This window comes from Cebus imitator, unplaced genomic scaffold (assembly GCF_001604975.1).
Source record: "Cebus imitator isolate Cc_AM_T3 unplaced genomic scaffold, Cebus_imitator-1.0 Scaffold751, whole genome shotgun sequence".
NCBI lineage: Eukaryota > Metazoa > Chordata > Mammalia > Primates > Cebidae > Cebus > Cebus imitator.
In genome coordinates, this window is record NW_016108066.1 from 297,896 (window position 1) to 307,696 (window position 9,801).

The 9,801-nt window shown below is 42.5% G+C and overlaps 2 non-coding genes across 2 annotated transcripts; one reads left to right on the forward strand and one right to left on the reverse strand.

Annotated features, from left to right (window-relative positions):
• Positions 1 to 5,516: 5,516 nt before the first annotated feature.
• On the forward strand, positions 5,517 to 5,654 carry LOC119469637. Its single transcript, XR_005198476.1, has one exon.
• Positions 5,655 to 8,262: 2,608 nt separating this feature from the next.
• LOC119469636 lies at positions 8,263 to 8,397 on the reverse strand. The gene has a single exon (XR_005198475.1). It is a non-coding gene; the product is annotated as a small nucleolar RNA SNORA70 (small nucleolar RNA).
• Positions 8,398 to 9,801: the final 1,404 nt, after the last annotated feature.

A 9,801-nucleotide genomic window follows, 5' to 3' on the forward strand; every position in this document is an offset into this window, starting at 1 on the left:
CCAACAGCCTCTGATAGATTGTTTTAAAGCATCTTACTGACACGCTGACCAGACTTAAATTTCCACTGCTAAAAATCACTCATATCTTACTGTTGTCCAAACCCAAAGAATCAAAGAATCAAATGGCCAACTCAATGCTGTTAGAATTTTAATAGTAATACTGGTTTCTCTTCCTCTTGTCTTCCAAATCTCCCATGGAAAAATGATCACTTCCATTGACAAGCACCATCATCTGCAATTGGAGTAATCTGAAGCTGGCATTGTACTTTCCTTATCTCATCAACCCACATTCCAAGGAGTTGAGGGATTTGAACATTTACAAAGGGGATTCAACCTGCATTTCTACCCTCTACCACCACAAAATAGTGAGATCATTCACCCTTTCTTCACTTCTAAAACCCGGTAGTGTCTGTCTTTCCTGTTGCAAAGAAGCAGTAGAGGGGCAGAATCAGTCCGCAGGTGACAAATATTCTTTTTGCCTTGCAGCTCCTACTTCCACCAGTTCTCTTCTTTCCCACTCTCTGGTGGGTGAGAACTCTGGTGGGTAAATGTCTTTCCTGAGAAAGCAAGGCTCAACTAGGTGGGTGGTTCTGAAACAAAAATAGTGGCAAAGACTTGGCTGATGCAGAAGTATCCAAGGCAGTTTTGTGGGATCTTCCTGTCCCTCCAAAAGCAGCTGGGATCTGGATTCGTATGTTAAAGGGATAGTTCCTTTGATAAGGGTCTCTCTGTGTCAGATGCCTGCCCAGAGCCAGTAGCCCCACTGAAGTATACGATAGTTCTCACAAGGATGGCAATGGAGAAAGGTTTTCAGAATCGCCCGCAGATCTTATCCAAAATATGCATGCTTGTCCACTCCACCCACCCCAATCCTCTGGTCTATCAGAATTACCTTGGGGTAGGATGTTAACCATATACAGTTCAGAAAATCTCCATAGTGATTTTACTTCACTTGCTTTAGTCCTAATAGAAAGCTACTGAATAGAGAATTATCCAGCCATTTGAGTTACTTTGGAAGTATTGTGGCTACATGGAGTCTATAAATGAGGTGCCCCTTAAGACACACACACACACACACACACACACACACACACACACCATGGGCCTCAAATAAGATACAGATGGGATTAGACATATGCATAGTCACCTGAAGGAGAAAAGGGCAGCTCCTAGGCATAATTGAAGATATTACCAAGCCTAGAATGTGTCAAATTGAATGGATGGATAGTGTAAAGGAAAGAGAAGATTGGTCAGACAAGAGAACATACACAAAGGGAAGCCACTGAAGCAAGGACTGGTAATGCCCATCCCTGAGGGAGCCTCAGCAATTAGACATAAGCATCACGAACCACTGGCATAACCATCACTATCACAAGAAGGATGAGTCAGGCCACCCGAGGCTGATGTCAGTAGGCATCCATCAACCTAATATCCCTGGTGCTAATTCCTTGCTTCTTCAAACAACCTTCTAGCCCCCTCTCTTAAAGGAAGAGAAAACACTGGTCTATGTTTTTGGTCCCCAAGACGGCAGTCTTTCGTGGTAAATAGCTTTTGAGTAATCATGATTTGGCATCCCATAAAGCTTGATCCCAAGTCCCTGCTTGTTATGGCCCAAGCTTACTATTCAATCTCATCTTTTTTTTTATTTGAGACAGTCTCAGTCGGTCGCCAAGCGCCAGGCTGGAGTGCAGTGGCACAATTTCAGCTCACTGCAATCTCCACCTCCTGGGTTCAAGCAATTCTCCTGCCTCAGCCTCCCGGGTAGCTGGGACGACAGGCGCGCACCACCATGCCCAGTTAATTTTTTTTGTATTTTTAGTAGAGACGGGGTTTCACCATGTTGGTCAGGATGGTCTCGATCTCTTGACCTTGTGATCTGCCCACCTCGGCCTCCCAAAGTGCTGAGATTACAGGCATGAGCCACCATGCCTGGCCTCAACTTAATGTTAAATCACAAAGGTGACATGATATGATCTTCTTAAAAGGACTTTTTGTTTGTTTTGTTTGATTTTTGTTTTTGTTTTTGAGAGGGAATCTCACTCTGTCTCCCAGGCTGGAGTGCAGTGGAGTAATCTTGGCTCACTGCAACCTCTGCCCCCTAAGCTCAAGGGCTCCTCCTACCTCAACCTCCAAAGTAGCTGGGACCACAGATGTGCACCACCATGCCAAGCTAAGTTTTTCTATTTTTGGTAGAGACAGAGTTTCACCATGTTGTCCAAGCTGGTCTCGAACTCTTGAGTTCAAGCAATCCACCCACCTTAGCCTCTCAGAGATTATAGGTGTGAGCCACCGTGCCTGACCTTAAAAGACTTTTTTTTAAGGTGAAATTCACATAACATAAAATTAACCTTTTTTTTTTTTTTTTTTTTTTTGAGTCGGAGTTTTGCTCTTGTTACCCAGGCTGGAGTGCAATGGCGCGATCTTGGCTCACCGCAACCTCCGCCTCCTGGGTTCAAGCAATTCTCCTGCCTCAGCCTCCCGAGTAGCTGGGATTACAGGCACGCGCCACCAGGCCCAGCTGATTTTTTGTATTTTTAGTAGAGACGGGGTTTCACCATGTTGACCAGGATGGTCTCGATCTCTTGACTTCGTGATCCACCCGCCTCGGTCTCCCAAAGTGCTGGGATTACAGGCGTGAGCCACCGCGCCCGGCCAAAATTAACCATTTTAAAGTGAACAATTTAGTGACATGTATTCACAATGTTGCGCAACCACTACCTCTATTTTCAAAAATACTGTCATCACCCCAAAAGGAAATCTGCTAGCCATTAAGCAATTGTTCCCTATTCTCTCCTGCCCTCAGCCTCTGGCAACCACCAATCTTCATTCTATCTCTTTGGATTTTCCTATTGTGAATATTTCATATCAATGGAACGTGCAATAGATGACCTTTTGTGTCTGGCTCCTTTCATTTAGCTTAACGTTTTCAAGGGTCATCCACATTAGGTACTTCATTTCTCTTCATGCCTGAATAACATTCCATCGTATGGATACGCCACAATTTGTTTATCCATTCATCCATTGATGGATATTTGGGCTGTTTCCACCTTTCAGCCATTGTAAAAAGCTTGGGAGGTCAAGGCTGCCAAGATTGTGCCACTGCATTCCAGCCTGAACAACAGAGTGAGACCCTGTCTAAAAAGAAAAAAAAAAGCAGCCAGGCCAGGTCCAGCTGGTCTTTCCTATATTCCTGACTTATACAATACTACTTTCCGGTGTATGTCCTTGTTCTTTATTACTGCATTTCCAGTACTTTTTATTTTTGTAAGAAGTGAGGTACCTTTATTCAAAAATTGACAAATCATGAAATGCCTCTCAGCCAATCTCCTTACTCCTTACACTTTACCTTTCCATCCGTGCAATCTCTGGCACAATGCCGTGACTTAGCAAATGCCAAGAAATGTAAGAAAAAAAGACTTAGTACTTCTCAATAACAATAGCTAATATGTATTGAGCGCCAGTTATGTGTCAGGCACTATGTAAAATGCTCTGTATCATCTCATCCAATGTTTATAACAAATGTATCAGCCCAAAGCCCGAAGCATGGTTGAACCTTTTCAGTTTTAGGGTCATATGCTTTGGAATATGAGCTTGTCCGTGTAGCCAAAGGGAACAGTTGAGATAGGTACATTAATTTGCTTAAGTGAACATATATCAGTGTCATTTTTTTAAAAAGATGCTGCCTATGCCAGCATAAATAAAGCCTTGGGGAATATTGCAATTGGACAAATGAATAACTTTAAGGCACTCATTTTTAAAAAAAATCCGTCAGGCACAGCCTGGGCAACATGGTGAAGCTTGCCTCTGCAAAAAATACAAAAATTAGCCAGGCGTGGTGCCCACCTGTGGTCCCAGCTACTTGGGGGGCTGAGATGGGGGAATCAACTGAGCCCAGGAAGCGAAGGCTGCAGTGAGCTCTGATCAATCACGCCACAGCACTCTAGCCTGGACAGCAGAGTGAGACTGTCTTAAGAAAAAAAGTGCTGAGCACAGTGGCTCACACCTGCAATCCCAGCACTTTGGGAGGTCAAGGTGGAAGGATTACTTGAGCCCAGGAGTTGGAGGCAGCAGTGAGCTCTGACTGCACCACTGCACTCCAGACTGAGCAACAGAGTAAAACCCTGCCAAAAAAAAAAAAAATCAGACAAACCCAAATTGAGAGACATTCTACAGAATACCTTACCAATACCACTTAAAACCTTTAAGGTCATCAAAGACAAGAAAAGTCTGGGAGTGTCACAGATCAGAGGAGGCTAAAGTGACATAACAAGGAAATGTAATGTGATATCCTGGCTGGGATCCTGGAACAGAAAAGGGACACTTTTAAAAACAGCGAAATTGGATAGAGTGTGGAGTTTAATTAGTATTAATATACCAGGCTGCACTGGCACATGCCTGTAGTACCAACTACTTGAGAGGCTGAGGTGCATCGCTTGAACCCAAGAGTTTGAGGCCATCCTGGGCAATACAGTGAGACCCTGTTTGTGAAACAAAAGAAAAAATATGTATGTATATAAAACAATGTACCAATTTTGGCTCTTTAGTTGTGACAAAGTACCTTAATAATGTAAGATGTTATCAACAGGGGAAACTTGGAGAAGTGTATATGGGAACTCCATACTGTCTTTACAACTTTTTCATGAAACTAAAACTATTCTAAAATAAAAAGCGTGGCTTGGCGCAGTGGCTCATGCCTATAATCCGAGCACTTTGGGAGGCCAAGGTGGGTGGATCACAAAGTCACGAGATCAAGACCATCCTAGCCAACATGGTGAAATCCCATCTCTACTAAAAATAAAAAATATTTTTAAAAAAATTAGCTGGGTGTGGTGGCTCGTGCCTGTACCCAACTACCTGGGAGGCTGAGGCAGGAGAATCACTTAAACCCTGGAGGTGGAGGTTGCAGTGAGCTGAGATTGTGCCACTGCACTACAGCCTGGTGACGGAGTGAGGCTCCATCTCAAAAAAAAGTCTTATGATGAGGAGAGATAGCAAGGGGAGAAATGCCAGATATAGGTGATGGGGAAGAAGGCAGCAAATCACACTGCCGTGTGTGTACCTATGCAACAAAACAATCTTGCATGTTCTTCACATGTACCCCAAAACTTAAAATGCAACTAAAAAAAAAGAAGTCAAAACAAAAAATGAAAAAAAAAAAAAGCATATGAATAAAAAAGTGTACAGAGATTGGGGCCAGAGCAGAGATGACACATTTCAAATCTGTCATCCTTTGCAGCTTCCCCTGTCCCAGCAGTTGGACTTAGCTGTGTGGCCTCCTTGCCAGTCTATTCATCCCTTAAGCTGCATATCCAAGATGTTGCCCTCTGCACAGTGCTGGGCGTCCAGGTCTCCAGGAAGTTCCAGCTCTGGGGAACTTTGCTGCTGCAGTGTCGTCCCAAGGAGAAACCTCTGGGAGGGAAGCACACATGGGTATGAATTCAGCCACAAAGACTTGAAGCCTGGAGTGGAAGTTCAGTCTCTTAGACTTTTTTTTATTGGCAAGAGCCTTGGATATTTGTCTCATTTTTGTAGGTCAAGACACTGGGGGGCTCCCTTTTCCCTTTAACCACGGCTGGAGGCCAAGATCAGCCCTCAAGGATCATCGTCAGGACCACCATGAGCTGGACAGCCTTGTTTTTCTACCTCAGATGTAAAAAAGAAAAAAAAAAAAGGAAAGAAACTGGGGCTCAGTAAAATTGAGTAATTTATTTAAAGGCCAGTTAGGGCCAGGCATGGGGACTCACACTAGTAATCCCAGCACTTCGGGAAGCTGAGGTGAGAGGATCTATTGAGCCCAGGAGTTCAAGAACAGCCTGGGCAACATAGTGTGAGATCCTGTCTCTACAAAAAATAAAAAATCAGCCTGGTGTGGTGGCACATGCCTGTACTCCTAGCTGCTCAGGAGGCTGAAGCTGGAGGATCACTTGGAGCCCAGGAGGCCAAGGCTGTAGTAAGCCAGGATCACACCACTGCACTTTAGCCTGGGCAGCAGAGTGAGACCCTGCCTCAAAAATAAGATAAGGTAAGATAAGATAGGCCAGTTTGTAGCTTCAGACATATTTTTCAACAATGTTAGTTTTTTCAGTGTTAATGAAATATCCTCCCCTGCCTCTTAATGGATTCTGACTCAAAACCCTAACACATGGAACAGAGGAAGAGAGCTGCTCTGGCTGAGGAGAGATGGGAGCCTCAGTTCTATCTACACATTTACATTTTACTACCTTCCAATAGGTTAATAAAAGGATTCCATAGGGTCCCAAAGAGTTCTATTGAATTTCCATGGAACTCTTGGAAGCAGAGTTCAAAATCTACATTGCTTTAAGGCTGCATGCTATTCGAGTATGGGGTCATTCTTTGACTTACATAACCAATCACCTATTGCTGGCCATTTTGTTTGGTCCAACTTTCATTTTTATGAAAATTCATCTCTGCACTTATTTCCATTTTATCATGATATGGAATTTTGGGGTCAAAGGTATTTTAATGCTTTTAAGACATATTAACAAACCACTCTCCAAAATAGCTATAAGAATTTACAGTCCCAGAAGCAGTATTCATGAGTGGCCAATTTCCCTATAACAAAGTCAACACTGGATTTTAACATTATTTTTCATTTGGCCAATCCGATACAGAAAAAATGGAATCTAAGTATTGTTGCATGTCTTTGATTACTACTATGGCTAAACTTTTGAGGTGAATTTTTTTGGCTATTTAAATATTTTCGTTTGTGTTCTTTGCCCATTTTTTTCTCTTTGGATTTTTGTTGTTGTTATTGTTTTATAAAATTTCTTCACAAATTAATACTAAACTTTCTTTTTTTTTTTTGAGACAGGGTCTTGCTCTGTCACCCAAGCTGGAGTGCAGTGGTGTCAATATAGCTCACTGCAGCCTTGAACTCCTGGGTTCAAACCAACCTCCAGCCTTAGCCTCCTTAGTAGCTAGTGCTACAGGTATGCACCACTACGCATGGCTATTTTTTTTTTTAAACAATACAGGGACTCACTTTGTTGTCCAGGCTGGTCTCAAACTGGGGCTAGACTCAAGCGATCCTCCCACCTCGGCCTCCCAAAGTACTGGGATTACAAGCATGAGCCATGGTACCCAGCAACTCCGTATCTATAAGTAAGTATTTCTGAGTGTTAAATTTACCTTTTGTTTATCATATAATTTTTAAATATTTATTTCAAATCTAGAAATCTTTTTTTTTTTTTGTAGTTTCTACTGTAAGCTAAATTTTTGTATTATGTTTAGAAATATCTTCCCTACTCCAGAGATTTTCTTTTAGTGGTAATTCCCCAGCAGCGTGAGTGTTAATACTTCTTTGGTAAAAAAAACACCATAGTATACTGGTTAAGAGTAAAAGCTACAGGATACAAAGTTTCAGTTAGACAAGAGGAAGGAGTTTTTGAGATCTGTTGCATAGCATGGTGACTATAGTTAATAATAATGTGTTGCACATTTCTAAATTGCTACGAAAGTAAATTTCAAATGTTCTCACCCCCAAAAATGATAAGTATGTGAGGTGATAAATATGTTAATTAGCTTAATTTAATCATTCTGCATTTAATACATATATCAAAACATCACATTGTACTCCATAAATATATATAATTATATTTTGTACATTAAAAATAAATTTTAAAAAAGAATAAGGTACACCTACACACAGAATTAAGTCACACTTATCGGGTTAGTTAGCCCTAGATTTGAATACAAGCTTCTCTGACTTGTTAGTTGTGAGCCATTGACCAGCTTCAGTCCTTCAAACCTGTTTACTCATCTGAAAATAGAAATAAAATTAATAGTACCAATCTCATGGAATTGTCATGATGCTCAGATTAGTTAATGCTTATGACATGCTTGGCATCAGGCCTGGCAAATAGTAAACAATAATATGAGTTATTACTGAATTCATCTTTATTTATTTTATATATGATATGATATAGGGATTTGAGTGTTTTTTTACCCCAGATTTTTAACCAATTTGTCTTAGCATTTTTTTAATAACTTGCCATTCCATAATTGATTAGAAAATGTCACTGTCATGAAATATACCATACATACATTTTTTAAGATAGGTGGATAGGAAGTAGGATTTATTGGTGGGCATTGGGAGGTGGCAGCACAGTGGAAGCCCTCACGAGAGCAGGGCCCAACACTTGTCCAGAGGACCGCAACTGGGGATATACTTGGCCCCACGGCCATCTAGGATGAGCCACTTCTCAGCCACCGTGTCTTCACATTTATCTGCCTTGAACTTGGTAAAGCAGACAAGGTCCCTTAGAGCAACCCATACAAGAAACAGGCTGCATACATTACCAAGGAAGCTGCTGTTTGCAGCCATTGCACACCAGGTCCCCATGAGGAAAGGAACTCAGTCAGCTTGATTGGCTGTAGCTTCTACATACTTTGATTTGTTATGGGCTTTCTACTCTATTTCATTGATTTACCCTTTTACTTTTCACATTTAGCACACTATGCTACTTTGTAGCATTCATTGTATAGCTTTGTAACATGTTTTCCTATTTAGTGGATTGCTTGAAGTCAGGAGTTCCAGACCAGCCTGACCAAAAAAAAAAAGTACACCTTTGATATTCTTCTTCTTCTTTTTTTTTTTTTTCCATTCCCCACCCGCCGATATTTTTTTTTTTTTTTTTTTTTGAGTCGGAGTCTTGCTCTGTCGCCCAATCGGCTTGCAGTGATTCAGTGTCGGCTCACTGCAACCTCCCCCACCTCCCAGGTTCAAGCAATTCTCTTGCCTCAGCCTCCTGGGTAGCTGAGATCACAGGCACGTGCCATCACGCCCAGCTAATTTTTGTATTTTTAGTAGAGACAGGTTTCACCATGTTGGCCAGGCTGGTCTGGAACTCCTGACCTCAGGTGATCTACCCACCTCAGCCTCCCAAAGTGCTGGGATTACAGGTGTGAGCCACCACAGCTGGCCCCAGTAGTTTTTTGTTTTTGAGACGGAGTTTCACTCTTGTTGCCCAGGCTGGAGTACAATGGCGTGATCTTGGCTCACCACCACCTCTACCTCCTGGGTTCAAGCAATTCTCCTGCCTCAGCCTCCCAAGTAGCTCGGATTACAGGCATGCAACACCACACCCAGCTACTTTTGTATTTTTAGTAGAGACGGGGATTCTCCATGTTGGTCAGGGTGGTCTCAAGCTCCTGACCTCAGGTGATCCACCCACCTTAGCCTCCCAAAGTACTGATATTACAGGCATGAGCCACCGCACCCAGCCTATTATTCTTTATATTTTCATTATTACATTTACTGAAACAACTTCTGGTATGGAGCACTGTCATAAGCTTAGTGAAGGGAGTAGGAGAATTTGAAGACATAGTTACTGCCATGAGCTGGATGTATGTGTGTTTGTGCAGGGGAGCGGAGGGAGGGGGAGAGATCTTCAATTTCACCATTCATCCTCATGCCAGGCATCGTGTTTGGTTTTGGAAAATCAGGCTGAGTAAGACATGGACGCTGCTTTCAAGAAGCCTTCAGTATAGGGCAGAGACAAAACAGTGATTTTTAGCACCGGATGATTGTTAAGGGTGATATGGGAGCACAGAGATAGGTCATTGCAATGAGAAAGTGACAGCTGATTTGAGTTTTGAAGGATACAGTTGAGGTTGTAAAGCAGAAAGGCGGTGAAGTAGAAGGGGGCGCATGAGAAAGGTCCTCTAGGAAGAGGCATGGAATGTGTGAAGGTATGTCGATCTGTGGACAAGAACAACCGGCTCAGTGTGGTTGGAGGGCTTGAGGGAGGTGGGGGGATGACTGGAGTGTAAAGGTACATA